A 14936-nucleotide genomic window follows, 5' to 3' on the forward strand; every position below is an offset into this window, starting at 1 on the left:
AGGAGGTAAGAAAACAGAGAATGAGGAACAAAGACTTTACAGAATGAATCCTTCCCATCAACAAAACACAAGAAGGAAGGAGCAGGGTTGTGGAGCTAATCTGAATCAAACAGCAAGCATAGGTGCAATGGGCCAAATGGCCTCCATTTGTGCAGTGAGATTCTAAGGATTCTTGAACAAGGATTCAGTTGAGGAGTTTATCGGAGAGTGGGGAAGGGGGGAACCGGAGGGGGGTGGAGGAATGTTATCAGGAGCAACTAGTCAATATGACCTTTAATCTGAAGGAAGAAAATATTATTTCGTAGCCACAGAATTGGAGACACTGATTCTGACAGATTGCTGACTTTTTATTGCAACGCTATGAAAATTACTATTATTTTCTCAGAGCACATTTTCTTTCTGCAATTTGTTGGAATGAAAAAGCTTCTGTATCATTTGTATCTGAGCAATGAACCATCACAGGTGAAGCAATGAAAAAGAGTTAGTGTGTCTATTATTGTCACCATGACAATTAGTTCAGATAAACTAAGGAGAATCTTCAGTCAGAGGGACAGAGTGCAAAAAGCAGAGAATCACACAAAACTGGGATACTATTGTTATTTTTATCAGTTCCTAGAAGCTGCAGTGAGCAAGGTGTATTAATAAATGCATGTTGTTACTGGAAGTGATGTCTCAGGTCACTAGCACAGGAAGCTCTCAGAGTGAAGAAGCAGCCTGGAGCAAACTCCATTTGGAAAATGAAACTCTGTTAGTTTTTAAGTCCCTGCGTCTGTTAGTGTTCGTGCCACAATACACAACATACAAACTGGCGACGAGGACATGGATCAATGCCTGCTAACCACCCAGGCGGGAAAAACTAACAAAACACAGCAAAGTAAGACTGAGAAGAAATGTTCTGGCATGTGTCCCAGATGTCACGGGCAAAGTGAGTGTGAGTAATGATCCTCTGCAGAGAATGATAGAGCTAGGGGTGTTTAAAAAATGGTTGAAGCTTGGATAGTTTAAGCGAGAAAAGCAAGGGAGCTGCTGGAAACATGTGAAATGTGCACACGGGGAACCTTGATTAGGAAGAAAATGATGAGCGTTGTCTGTGCTGTGGGTCCTTTCATTAAAAATGTGGAGGGATGGGTCTCCTGTACTGAACATTTTGACTATTTTACACAGGCAAACAACATAACTGAAGATATCAGAGTGCCCACGTTCCTGAGCATGATGGGGGAGAAATATTTAATCTCCTCAGAAGTTTAGTGCAACTGGAGAAGCCAGGTGCTAAAACATATGAACAAATTGTGGAGATGCTGCAAGCACGTTTTTCACTGAAGCTTTGGGTGATTAATATAAAATAAATCAAGAGGGGAAATCGATTGCTCAATTTATGTCTATGTTAAAAAGATTTGCAAAGTATTGTGAGGATGGTGATGTTGTGAATGATACAATCCGAGACCGATTTGTCTGTGGTCTGTGAAGTGAAGCAATACAGAAATGGTTGTTAATCGAGAGTAGCCTTACTCTGGAAAAGGCCATGGAAATTGCTGTATCTATGGAACTGGCTGTGAAAGCAGCTCAGCAACTGAATTTGAACACTTGAATACACAAAATGGTGACTGGAACAACACCTAAGAGTTTTGAAACTCGTACATGTCACTGATGCGTGAATGTCGGGCATTCAGCTACAGAATGCTGGTGTAAGGACATCATATGCAGAAACTGTGAAAAAGAAGATCATATAAAGTGTGCCTACTGGGAGAAAAAGCAAACTACAAGTAGAAGTAATAAGAAGCCAAAACAAACCGAAACAACATGTAAACAGTGTAAGAGAAACATTTGTGCTGTTCAAATGGGTCAAGAGAAACAAAGTGAGTCGCAGTTTGAGGATGAATTATCACTGAGTGTGCCAGCCATTGCTGGGGCTGTGAATCGATACTGAGCCACTCCACCGCTGGATGGACAGTCAGTAAGGATAGAAGCTGACACTGGGGCAGCAGGCTCACTGGTATCAGAAACTGTTTACAAGGAGAAACTCAGTCATATTTCCTTGAAAGCTTCAGGAATTGTGTTGAAGATGTACATTGGGGGGGGATGTCATTCCACTGACGGGCTGCATTGAAGTTTCTGTGTAACTTAATGGACACAGCAGATTTGACTCCACGTGTAGTAAAGGGCCTTTATCCAGCATTGATGGGTCAAACATGGTTAGAGATTCAACTGGACTGGGCTGAATTCAGCCTGATGACCAATAGAGAATCAGGCCTGAGGAAAATTGGAAAGAAGCCCCCTGTCGTGTCTGACAGGGAATCGGGGAGTATGAAAGATATCAGAGTTAAATTGAAGATTAAAGGGGGAAGGCAAGCAAAATGCTCGCAGGCTGAAGATAGAAGCTGATTTGGAAAGAGCTGTGAAGGTGGGAGTTTTGGACCCTGTCAGCATTAGTGACTGGGCCACACCAGTAGTACCAGTCACTGAGAAGAATGGATCCATACGGATTTGCGGAGATTTCCAAGTCACCCTTAACCCAGTGTTGTGTGCGGAACAAAACCCACTAGCCCATATTAATGGTTTGTTTGCAGGATTTGCAGAACACCAACATTTTAGCAAAATCAACCTGGTGGGACTGTGAGAATGAAAGAGATAACCAGGAGTTATTTCTGGTGGCCTGGATTGGCTGCAGAAATTAATAAAAAAGCTGGAGTGTGTTCTTCATGTGTGAGGATAAGAAACCTGTTCCTTTTCTTATTCATTTCCAGGATGTGGGTGTCACTGGCTGGTCAGCATTTATTGCCCATTTAAGAGTTGACCACATTGCTGTGGCTCTGGAGTCACATGTAATCCAGAACAGGTAAGGATGACAGATTTCCTTCCCTAAAAGACAGTAGTGAACCAGATGGTTTTTATTCAAGAGCATTATTAGACTTTTTATTCCAGACTTTTATTGAATTTAAATTACACAATCTGCCATGGTGGGATTCGAAGCCAGGTCCCAGAGCATTAGCTCTGACAAAGGGTCATCCAGACTCGGAATGTTGCCTCTATTCTCTCTCCACAGATGCTGTCAGACTTGCTGAGATTTTCCTGCATTTTTCTGTTCTTGCTTCAGATTCCAGCATCCACAGTAATTTGCTTGTACCCCAGAGCATTACCCTGGGTCTCTGGATCACTAGTCTAACAATGCCACCACACCGTGGCTAGCAGAGGCTTGGCAATGGGTGCCATTGACTTTTGGAGAACATTCGCTCCTTCTAATGGTTGATGCTCATTGAAAGTGGCCAGAAGTTGCCACAATGAAGTCAGTTTCATCAGAGACAAGGACTGACTAGGAGAAATCTTTAGTAGGTTTGGATTCCGTGAGCAATTGGTAAGCGACAGCAGACCTCAATTTGTCTCCCAAGAATTTGAAAGTTCCTTGAACGAATGGTGTTCAACATATTCAGTCTGCATCGTAACATCCTGCTACAGACAGATTGGCAGAACCTTTTGTTCAAACCATGAAACACATTGAAAAGAGCCAGGACACAAGGTTCACTGATCAAACATCTTAACCAGTTCCTACTAATGTATAGGAATACCGCACATTCCACAACCCAGACCTCTCCTGCAATATTAACGGTGAAGAGATGACTGCATTCAGTATTCAAATCATTCAGCAACAGCAAGGACAAGTAGAATCAGACGAATCCTTCACAGAGGAAGTTTCTATATCTGTGCACAAGACACCACGATAACCCGAACACACAGACCAGAAACAAACTGGACAAGAAAATAGGAGAACCTGCATTTTCATAGCACCTTTTATAACCAAAAGGATTTGCAGTCAGCTAAATACTTGCAGATTGTAGATACGGATGTAATATAGGAAACCGTGCAGAAAGTTTACACGTAAAGGCTGTGGTTCTCGGATTATTCAGTGCTGTGGGCCAGCAGAATCTCACAGCACGGGATTCATGCATGTGTTCCCATCCTGATAGCATCTCCCAATGCTAGATTTCCAGCAGCATCCGTGCTGTGCCAGAGATCAATGGGGAATCATAAAACCAATTTAAATGTTTATTTAAATATATTTGAAATGTGATTAACGAGCCGGGCAATGACGTCTCCAGGCACACTCTCCTGCCAGAGTGTTTCGCTCCAACAGGGTTTACAGTAAGAACAAAGAACAAAATCAGCCCGGGGGAAACGAGCGACCTGACCCCGCTGGAGTGAAGGGGGGGCAATTGGGGCCCCCAGAGGTTTGTGCGGCGGGGGGTGGTAGGGGCCTGTGGGCATGGACACCCTGGCACTGCCCAAGGATAACGGTGCCAATGCCCAGGGGACACCTTGCCACTGCCTACCGAGCATAGGGGGGTGTCAAAGGAACAGGGCTTATGGGGACATGGCCAAAAGGGTGGGGCTTAGTGTAATTGGTGGGGGTGGGGGTGGGGGTGGGGATGTCCCGCCGCCACTCTGCAGGTAGGATCAGGAGTGGAAAGAGGGAAGCCAGCGATTGGGGCAAGCTGGGGGGAAGGTTGGACAGCCGGGGGGACCACGGTCAGCCTGCGGGGGGGGGGTCGGTACTGCAGAGTGGGGGTAACTGTCGGAGTGGGGGATGCTGGAGATCACAAGGGCCAGGTGGAAGGGGTGTCAAGGCTGGGCCTGGGATTGGTCAGGTCGCCAGCGATCGAGTCATGGGGGGGCTGGGGGGTGGTGAGTGGGCTTGGTGGGGCTGGCCTGCAATCGGGAGGCCATCAGTGCGGGGCCACTGTGCACGCACCAATCTCAGCACTGACAGATTGGCACTGGACAGATCTCGGCACTGACCGATCAGCACTGAGAGATCGTCCCGTGCGCAGTGGCCCACTCAGAACGGTCCTCGCTGATGGCCTCAGTGCACAGAGTGCAGGAGATTCTGCTCTGAACTCACACTGACAGTGCGGCACTCCCTCAGTACTGACCCTCTGACAGTGCGGCACTCCCTCAGTACTGACCCTCTGACAGTGCGGCACTCCCTCAGTACTGACCCTCTGACAGTGCGGCACTCCCTCAGTACTGACCCTCTGACAGTGCGGCACTCCCTCAGTACTGACCCTCTGACAGTGCGGCACTCCCTCAGCACTGACCCTCTGACAGTGTGGCACTCCCTCAGCACTGACCCTCTGACAGTGCGGCACTCCCTCAGTACTGACCTTCTGACAGTGCGGCACTCCCTCAGTACTGACCCTCTGACAGTGCGGTACTCCCTCAGCACTGACCCTCTGACAGTGCGGTACTCCCTCAGCACTGACCCTCTGACAGTGCGGCACTCCCTCAGCACTGACCCTCTGACAGTGCGGCACTCCCTCAGTACTGACCTTCTGACAGTGCGGCACTCCCTCAGTACTGACCTTCTGACAGTGCGGCACTCCCTCAGTACTGACCCTCTGACAGTGCGGTACTCCCTCAGCACTGACCCTCTGACAGTGCGGTACTCCCTCAGCACTGACCCTCTGACAGTGCGGCACTCCCTCAGTACTGACCTTCTGACAGTGCGGCACTCCCTCAGTACTGCAGTCTATGTGTTAATAGAAGAAGAAACAAAGAAATTTACAGCACAGGAACAGGCCCTTCGGCCCTCCAAGCCTGCACCAACCATGCTGCCCGACTGAACTCATACCCCGTACCCTTCTAGAGACCATATCCCTCCATTCCCATCCTATTCATGTGTTTGTCAAAACGCCCCTTAAAAGTCACTGCCGTATCTGCTTCCATGACCTTCCCCAGCAATGAGTTCCAGACACCCGCCACTCTCTGTGTAAAATATCTGCCTCATACATCTCCTTTAAACCTTGCCCCTCGCACTTTAAACCTGTGCCCCCCAGTAATTGTTTCTTCCACGCTGGGAAAAAAGGGAATGTGAAATATGATGCTGAGTTCTCTCTAGCAGGACTCGATGCAGAGTGTGTGTGAAGGTTCTTATCCACCGAGTCATGATTGATCAATCTCTAAATGATTTGGCCGGGTTTGCTGAAGTACGATTATTCAAACTGTAAATTCCAGCTGGAATCTGACGTGTGCTTTGAGTGGCTCCCTGGTTTCTCTCCCTCAGGCACCCAGCTCCTTTGAACTAATATGTAATGTATGAGAGTCGTGACTGATTTTCAAAGCCTCTCATTAACCTCTGGAGCTGTTACTTCTGGAGGTTGAAGGAAGTGTTGAAGGATATCTGCATCATTCTCAGGAAGTTACAAACTCCAAACTGTGTGTGGGACCCGGGTAAAATTTGATGCGTTGTGTTTTGTGTATTAATACAATAACTCCTCACTGATGTACTCACTCCATCGTGAATGGCACCTCACATTCTCTCTGCTCAAAAATACTGAATTGGATAGAGGAGCCAAGGCCGTCCAGGGGTCAGGATTGAAATTCAAGCTGGCAGAGTCAAGTGTACAAAATCAGGCCATTCGGCCCAGCTGCTGTGTGCTGATTTTTCTGCTCCACACACCTCCTTCCGACTCTTCCTCATCTCACCCTACCCCCACCATTCTTTCTGTTCCTCTCTCCATCCTGTTTATCCAGCTTCCCCCTTAAACATATCGATACTCTTCACCTCAACCACTCCCTGTGGGAGTGAGTCCCACATTCTCCCCCATTCCCCATGGGAGCGAGTCCCACATTCTCCCCACTCCCTGTGGGAGCGAGTCCCACATTCTCCCCACTCCCCGTGGGAGCAAGTCCCACATTCTCCCCCCATTCCCCGTAGGAGCGAGTCCCATGTTCTCCCCATTCCCCGTGGGAGCGAGTCCCACATTCTCCCCATTCCCTGTGGGAGCGAGTCCCACGTTCTCCCCTCTCCCCGTGGGAGCGAGTCCCACATTCTCTCCATTCCCTGTGGGTAAAGAGATTTGTCCTGAATTCCTGATTAGATTGACTAGTGACTGTCTTAATGACTTCCCTACAACTGGAATCATCTTCTCTACATCTGACCTACATTCCCTCACAGGACTTTTATCAGATAATCCCACAATGCTCTCATTCCTGCAGAAACCAGCCACAATTTATTTGATGGTTATAATTCTGCTATCAGTGGGTGGATAGTTTTGCACCTATCCTGCTCTCTCTGTAGTATTCTTGTTGTGACATTGACAGTAACAGGATTATAGAAGGGCACGCTGTGAGTCAGCAATATATCATTCCAACATTTACAAACTTCAACCTTCCTTTGATATGCAAATCAAGCTTGAGTTTATAAATTATATAGTGCGACTTTAATTCAAAGTACAGAGTTTCTGATCTGAATCAAATGGTGATCTGGGAGTTGTGTGAGAATGTAAGAAGTGAAGGGATTGATATGAGCTGAGATTGAAAAAATGCATTAATAACTATTGAACCAGCTGAAGTCGCTAATCCCATCAGCAATAAGGATTTGGGGCATTTGTGAGATGGAGAGAAAGATCGGGCTCAGAGTTGGGGCATAAAGCAGCAAGTATAGTTCTGATGTTCACTCTGTCATTCTGAAAGGATAGTGGCAGAAAGGAATCAGATAAAAATCACTTTTCAGTACTTACTGTACGAACATCACATTATCATTGCATCATCATGTATCACTGTCATATGAGAAAATTCAGGATCTGTGCTGGGACCCCAACTGTTCACGTTTTATATCAATGATCCCGAAGAGGGAACTGAATGTCATATCTCCAAATTTGCAGATGCACAAAGTTGGGTGGGAGGGTGAACTGTGAGGAGGATGCAGAGATGCTCCAGTGTAATTTAGACAGGCTGAGTGTGTGGGCATCTGCATGGCAGATGCAGTGTAATGTGGATGAATGTGAGGTTATCCACTTTGGTAGCAATAATAGGAAGACAGGTGATTTATTTGAAATTTTAAATTGAGAGAGGTGGATACTCAGTGAGACCTTGGAGTTCTTGTGCTTCAGTCACTGAAAGTAAGCGCGCAGATACAGCAGGCAGTAAAGAAGGTAAATAAGGAGGAAAGTAGAAAGAGTTTTAAGAACAAAGAACAAAGAAGATTACAGTATGGGAACAGCCCTTCAGCCCTCCAAGTCTACACTGACCATGCTTTTCTTTTCTGTACCCTCTCCAAAGCCTCCACATCCTTCTGGTAGTGTGGTGACCAGAACTGAACACTATATTCAAAGAGTGGCCTCACTAATGTTCTATAAAGCTGCAACATGACTTGTTAATTTTTAAACTCAGTGCCCTGACTGATGAAGGCAAGCATGCCGTATGCCTTCTTGACTACCTTCTCCATGTACATTGCCACTTTTCAGTGACCTGTGTACCTGTACACCCAGATCCCTCTGCCTATCAATACTCCTAAAGGGATCCCTGGGGATCACCACTTGTCACAGCCCTCCATTCAGAAACAAACCCTTCCACTGCTACCTTCTGTCTTCTTTGACCGAGCAGTTTTGTATCCACCTTGCCAGCTCACCTCTGATCCCATGCGACTTCACCGACCATGACGGACCTTGTCAAAGGCCTTACTGAAGTCCATATAGACAACATCCACTGCCCTACCCTCATCAATCATCTTCGTCACTTCCTCAAAAAACTCGATCAAGTTCGTGAGACACGACCCCCCCTTCACAAAACCATGTTGCCTCTGACTAATACATCCACTTATTTCCAAGTGGGAATAAATCCTGTCTCGAAGAATCCTCTCCAATAATTTCCCTACCATTGATGAAAGGCTCACCAGCCTGTAGTTACCTGGATTATTCTTGCTACCCATCTTAAACAAAGGAACAACATTGGTAATTCACCAATCCTCTGAGACCTCCCTTGTAGCCAGTGAGGATACAAAGATTGCTCTCAAGGCCCCAGCAATTTCATAGAACATAGAACAGTATAGCACAGTACAGGCCCTTTGGCCCTCAATGTTGTGCCGAGCTATGTCTGAACCCAAGCTCAAGCTATCCCACTCCCTATCCTTCTCTGTCTGTTCCATGTGCCTTTCGAATAACTGCTTGAAAGTTCCTAAAGTGTCCAACTCCACTATCATGCAGGCAGTGCATTCCAAACCCCAACCATTTCCTCCAATGCCTCTCTCAGTATTTTGGGGTATATCCCTTTAGGCCCTGGGGACTTGTCTACCTTAATATTTTTCAAGAACTCCAGTACCTCCTTTTTGATCTCAACGTGACTCAAACTATCTACACACCCTTCCCCAGACTCATCATCCACCAAGTTCTTCTCTTTGGTGAATACTGACGCAAAATACTCATTTAATACCTCGCTCATTTCCTCTGGTTCCATGCATAGAATCCCTCCCTTGATCTTAAGTGGGCCAACCCTCTCCCTGGCTACCCTCTTGCTCTTTATATATGTATGAATAACCTGTGTAGTGGGATCAGATTCAGGAAGATATGTAAACCAAAGAGTGGAGACAAGGTCAGAGAGGAAGAAACAAATATGGGAATAATAAACATACCCTGAGTAAATCAGCAGGTAAGGCTAGACATTCGGAATATCCAACAGAGATGGCAGAGGAGCACTCTGGGAGTAACTGAGTGTTCAGTTACTCCCTGGACTGAACAGCAGAGTAACTGATTATATTACACTCGTATTTCCCTCCCTCCCTCTTCCTCTCACCAAAAAAGGCACTCTGAGGAGGACAAGCAAGGTAAGATTCATATTCTTAAATCTTTCTTAAGTGTATAAGGACAGAGATGGTAGTTAGGGCAGCGATGTGCTCTTCCTGCCAGATGTGGGAGTTCAGAGATCTCTCTAGCATCTCTGATGACTATGCCTGCGGGAACTGTGATTAGCTAACTGAACCGTGTGGACCTACTGCAGAGCATACAGGGGGCAGAGAGTGTGATAGACACTAGCTTCAGGGAGATGGTCAAACCACAGGTTCAGTCAATTAGATGGGTGACTGCCAGGAGAGGCAGGCAGATAGTGCAGGAGTCTCCTGTGGCTATTCCCGTCTCAAACAGATGTACCATTTTGGATACTGTTAAGGGGGATATCCTCTTGGGGGAGATCCAGCAGCAGCCTGGCCTGTGGCACCCCACTGGGTTCTGTTGTAGAGCAGGATTGTGTTAAGTCCAAGCAAGTGAAAGTAGTCAGAGACTTGATAGTCAGAGGCACAGACAGGTGATCCTGTGGCCAAGAGTAAGACTCTCAGATAATTTTTTGCCTCCCTGCTGCCAGGGTCCTGGGTGTCTTTGAGCGGGTACAGGGCATCATAAAAGGGAGGGTAAACAAACAGATGTCATTGTCCACATTGGCACTAATGACATAGGTAGGGAGAGGGAAGAGATCCTGTGAAGACAATTCAGAGAATTGTGTCAGGAGCTAAAAAGCAGGAGCTCTAGAGTAGTAATCTCAGGAATCCTCCCCATGCCACATGCTTGTGAGACTTGGAACAGAGAAATAGTACAGTTGAACAGCTGGCTAAAGAGCTGGTGTCGGAGGGAGGACTTTAGATATATGGATCACTGGGATGTCTTCTTGGGAAGGTGGAACCTGTACAAGAAGAACGGGTTGCACCTGATTTGCAGGGGCACCAATATCCTGGGTGAGACATTTGCTCCTGCTGTTTGTGAGGGTTTAAACTAGTGTGGCAGGTAACAGTGCAGTGCATTCCAGAACCTCATTACCCTCTGTGTAAAAAAACTTCCCCCTGCGCATCTCCACTGAACCTTTCTGTCCTTACCTTGAACTTATGCCCCCTTGTGATTGTCATTTCTGCCCTGGAATAAAGCTTCCAACTATCTATACCTCTCATAATTTTATAAACTTCCATCAGGTCACTCCTCAGCCTCTGTCTTTCCAGGGAGAACAATCCCAGTTTATTTAAATATTATTTAAGCTCTCCTCATAGCTAATACCCTCCATAACATCCAGGTAAACCTTTTCTGCACTCTGTCCAAAGCCTCCATGTCCTTCTGGTAGTGTGGTGATCAGAACTGGACGCAACATTCCAAATGGGGCCAAACCATTGTTTTATATAACTGGAACATAATTTGACAACTTTAATACTCGATACCCTGTCCAATGAAGGCAAGCATGCCATATGCCTTCTTCACCACCTTTTCCACCTGTGCTGCCTGTGGACCTGCACGGATCTGCAAGGATCTATGGACCTGCACGCCCAGATCCCTCTGTGTGTCTATTCTCCTGATGGTTCTGCCATTCATTTTATTAGCTCCCCCTGAATTGAATCAACCAAAATGCATCACTGAGCATTTATCTGGATTAAATTCCATCTGCCATTTCTCTGCCCAATTTTCCAGCCTATCTGTATCCTGCTGTATTCTCTAACAAGCTTCATCACTATCCGCAAGTCCGCCAATGTTTGTATCATCCACAATCTAATCAGACCAGCTACATTTTCTTTCAAATCATTTATATGATAACAACAGAGGTCCCAGCACTGATCCCTGCACAACACCACTAGCTACAGATCTTCATTCTGAAAAACATCCTTCCATTGCTACCGATGGCCAAGCCAGTTCTGAATCCATCTAGCTGGTTCACCCCTGATCCCGTGAGATTTAAACTTTTGCACCAGCCTGCCATGGAGGGTCTTGTCAAATGCTTTAGTAAAGTCCATGTAGATAACAGTCATTTAACCCTGAGAAGTGTGAGGCGATACACTTTGGAAGGAGTAATTTGACAAGGAAATACTCAGTGAATGATAGGACACTTGGAAGTCCTGTGGAACAAAGGGATCTTGGCATTTTTGTCCACAAATCTCTGAATACAGAAGGGCATGTTAGTCGGATGGTGAAAAAGGCACATGGGGCACTTGCCTTTATCAATCAAGCCATAGATTACAAAAACAGGGAAGTCATGTTGGAGTTCTATAGAACTTTGGTGAGGCCACAGCTGGAGTACTGTGTGCAGTCTTGGTCGCCGCATTATAGGAAGGGTGTGATTGCATTGGAGGGGATGCAGAGGAGATTCACCAGGATGTTGCCTGGGGTGGAATATTTAAGTTATGGAGAGAAGTTGGATAGGCTTGGGTTGTTTTAGTTGGAGCAGAGAAGACTGAGGGGCAATCTGATCGAGGTGTACGAGATTGAGAGGAACATGGACAGAGTGGATAAGGAGCAGCTGAAGGGTCAGCCATGAGGGGACATAGGTTCAAGGTGAGGGGCAGGAGGTTTAGGGGGGATGTGAGGAAAAGCTATTTTATCCAGGGGGTGGTGAGGGTCTGGAATGCGCTGCCTGGGAGGGTGGTGGAGGCGGGTTGCCTCACATGCTTTAAAATGTATCTGGATGAGCACTCGGAAAGTCATAACATTCAGGCGTTTCTAATGTGTCAGTGCGGACTCAGTGGGCTGAAGGGCCTCTGCTGTACAGTTCTATGATTCTGTAAGTCATGAAGCATTATATTCACTGGAGTTCAGAAGAGTGAGATGGGAACTCATAGAAAAGTATAAAATTCTAACAGGAGTCAACATGGTGGATGCAGAAAGGATGCTCCTGATGGTGGAGATGTCCAAACCAATGGTCACAGTCTGAGGATACGGGGTAAAGCGTTTCGGACAGAGATGAGGAGAAATTTCTTCACCCAGAGTGTGGTCAGCCTGTGGAATTCACAGAAAGCAGTGGAGGCCAGAACATGTTTTCCAGAGGTAATTAGATACAGTATTGGGGTGAAAGAGATCAAAGGATATGGGGGGAAGGTGGGATCAGGCTTTTGGGTTGGATGATCAGCCATGACCATAAAGAATGGCAGAGAGCAGGTTTGAAGGGCTGAATGGCCTCCTCTTGCTTCTATTTTCAATATTTCTATATATTCCTCTCTCCCTCATGTTTAGCCAGCTTCAATATCTTGATACTATACACCTTGCTCATTCCCCGTGGGAGCGAGTCCCACATTCTCCCCACTCCCTGTGGGAGCGAGTCCTACATTCTCCCCATTCCCCCCTGGGAGCAAGTCCCACATTCTCCCCACTCCCCCCTGGGAGTGAGTCCCACATTCTCCCCACTCCCCCCTGGGAGTGAGTCCCACATTCTCCCCACTCCCCCCGTGGGAGCGAGTCCCACATTCTCCCCACTCCCCGTGGGAGCGAGTCCCACATTCTCCCCACTCCCCGTGGGAGCGAGTCCCACATTCTCCCCATTCCCTGTGGGAGCGAGTCCCACATTCTCCCCATTCCCTGTGGGAGCGAGTCCCACATTCTCCCCATTCCCCCCTGGGAGCGAGTCCCACATTCTCCCCACTCCCCATGGGAGCGAGTCCCACATTCTCCCCACTCCCTGTGGGAGCGAGTCCCACATTCTCCCCACTCCCTGTGGGAGCGAGTCCCACATTCTCCCCCACTCCCTGTGGGAGCGAGTCCCACATTCTCCCCACTCCCCGTGGGAGTGAGTCCCACATTCTCCCCACTCCCCCCGTGGGAGCGAGTCCCACATTCTCCCCACTCCCCATGGGAGCGAGTCCGATACTGGGTGAAGAGGTTTCTCCTGAATTCCCAATTAGATTGACTAGTGAGTGTCAGAGGCATCGCTTGTTATGATCGTTCTAGATGAGGCAATGCTAAATCATTGATGTGGAACAGGCTGGGTTGGATGCTGGTGCCGTGAGGAATTCTCTTGCTGACACTGATTGATTGGAAAGCTGAGGGCAATCCTCATTCTCCCGACTGTGTGAAAATGTTCTATTCATAAAAGCCCAGACAATTCCCCTCAGCACTCAGCTCATTCTCATTAACTCCATTCATTTCCATTTTAATTGATGCCATTTGCAGCGGTTAATCATCCTGAATGAAGTGTATCAGAGAGATGATAACATTGAAGAGGATTCTTCATTGAACAAGTCAGAGCTGCAAGAATTACTGTCGTCAAAAAAGAATAAATCCAACAATCAACTAAACGCAAAGAAATCTCTCACTCATCCACTGGACTATCAGACAGGCTATAGAAACAAAACAATGTTTCAACACTTTCCCATCAACTGTATCTCTCTTCCCCAATGAAGACTGACTCTCACTGGGGTACGGGTCCCACACACACTGACTCTCACTGGGGTACGGGTCCCACACACACTGACTCTCACTGGGGTACGGGTCCCACACACACTGACTCTCACTGGGGTACGGGTCCCACACACACTGACTCTCACTGGGGTACGGCTCCCACACACACTGACTCTCACTGGGGTACGGCTCCCACACACACTGACTCTCACTGGGGTACGGGTCCCACACACACTGACTCTCACTGGGGTACAGGTCCCACACGCACTGACTCTCAATGGGGTACGGGTCCCACACACACTGACTCTCACTGGGGTACGGGTCCCACACACACTAACTCTCACTGGGGTACAGGTCCCACACACACTGACCCTCACTGGGGTACAGGTCCCACACACACTGACTCTCACTGGGGTACGACTCCCGCACACACTGACTCTCACTGGGGTACGGCTCCCGCACACACTGACTCTCACTGGGGTACGGGTCCCACACACACTGACTCTCTCTGGGGTACGGCTCCCACACACACTGACTCTCACTGGGGTACGGCTCCCACACACACTGACTCTCACTGGGGTACGGGTCCCACACACACTGACCCTCACTGGGGTACGGGTCCCACACACACTGACTCTCACTGGGGTACGGGTCCCACACACACTGACTCTCACTGGGGTACAGGTCCCACACACACTGACTCTCACTGGGGTACGGGTCCCACACGCACTGACTCTCACTGGGGTCCCACACACACTGACTCTCACTGGGGTACAGGTCCCACACACACTGACTCTCACTGGGGTACGGGTCCCACACACACTGACCCTCACTGGGGTACGGGTTCCACACACACTGACTCTCACTGGGGTATGGCTCCCACACACACTGACTCTCACTGGGGTACGGCTCCCGCACACACTGACCCTCACTGGGGTACAGGTCCCACACACACTGACTCTCACTGGGGTACGGCTCCCGCACACACTGACTCTCACTGGGGTATGGGTCCCACACACACTGACTCTC

This window comes from Carcharhinus amblyrhynchos, chromosome 3, assembly GCF_965287045.1.
Source record: "Carcharhinus amblyrhynchos chromosome 3, sCarAmb.v2.hapA, whole genome shotgun sequence".
Taxonomy (NCBI): Eukaryota; Metazoa; Chordata; class Chondrichthyes; order Carcharhiniformes; family Carcharhinidae; genus Carcharhinus; species Carcharhinus amblyrhynchos.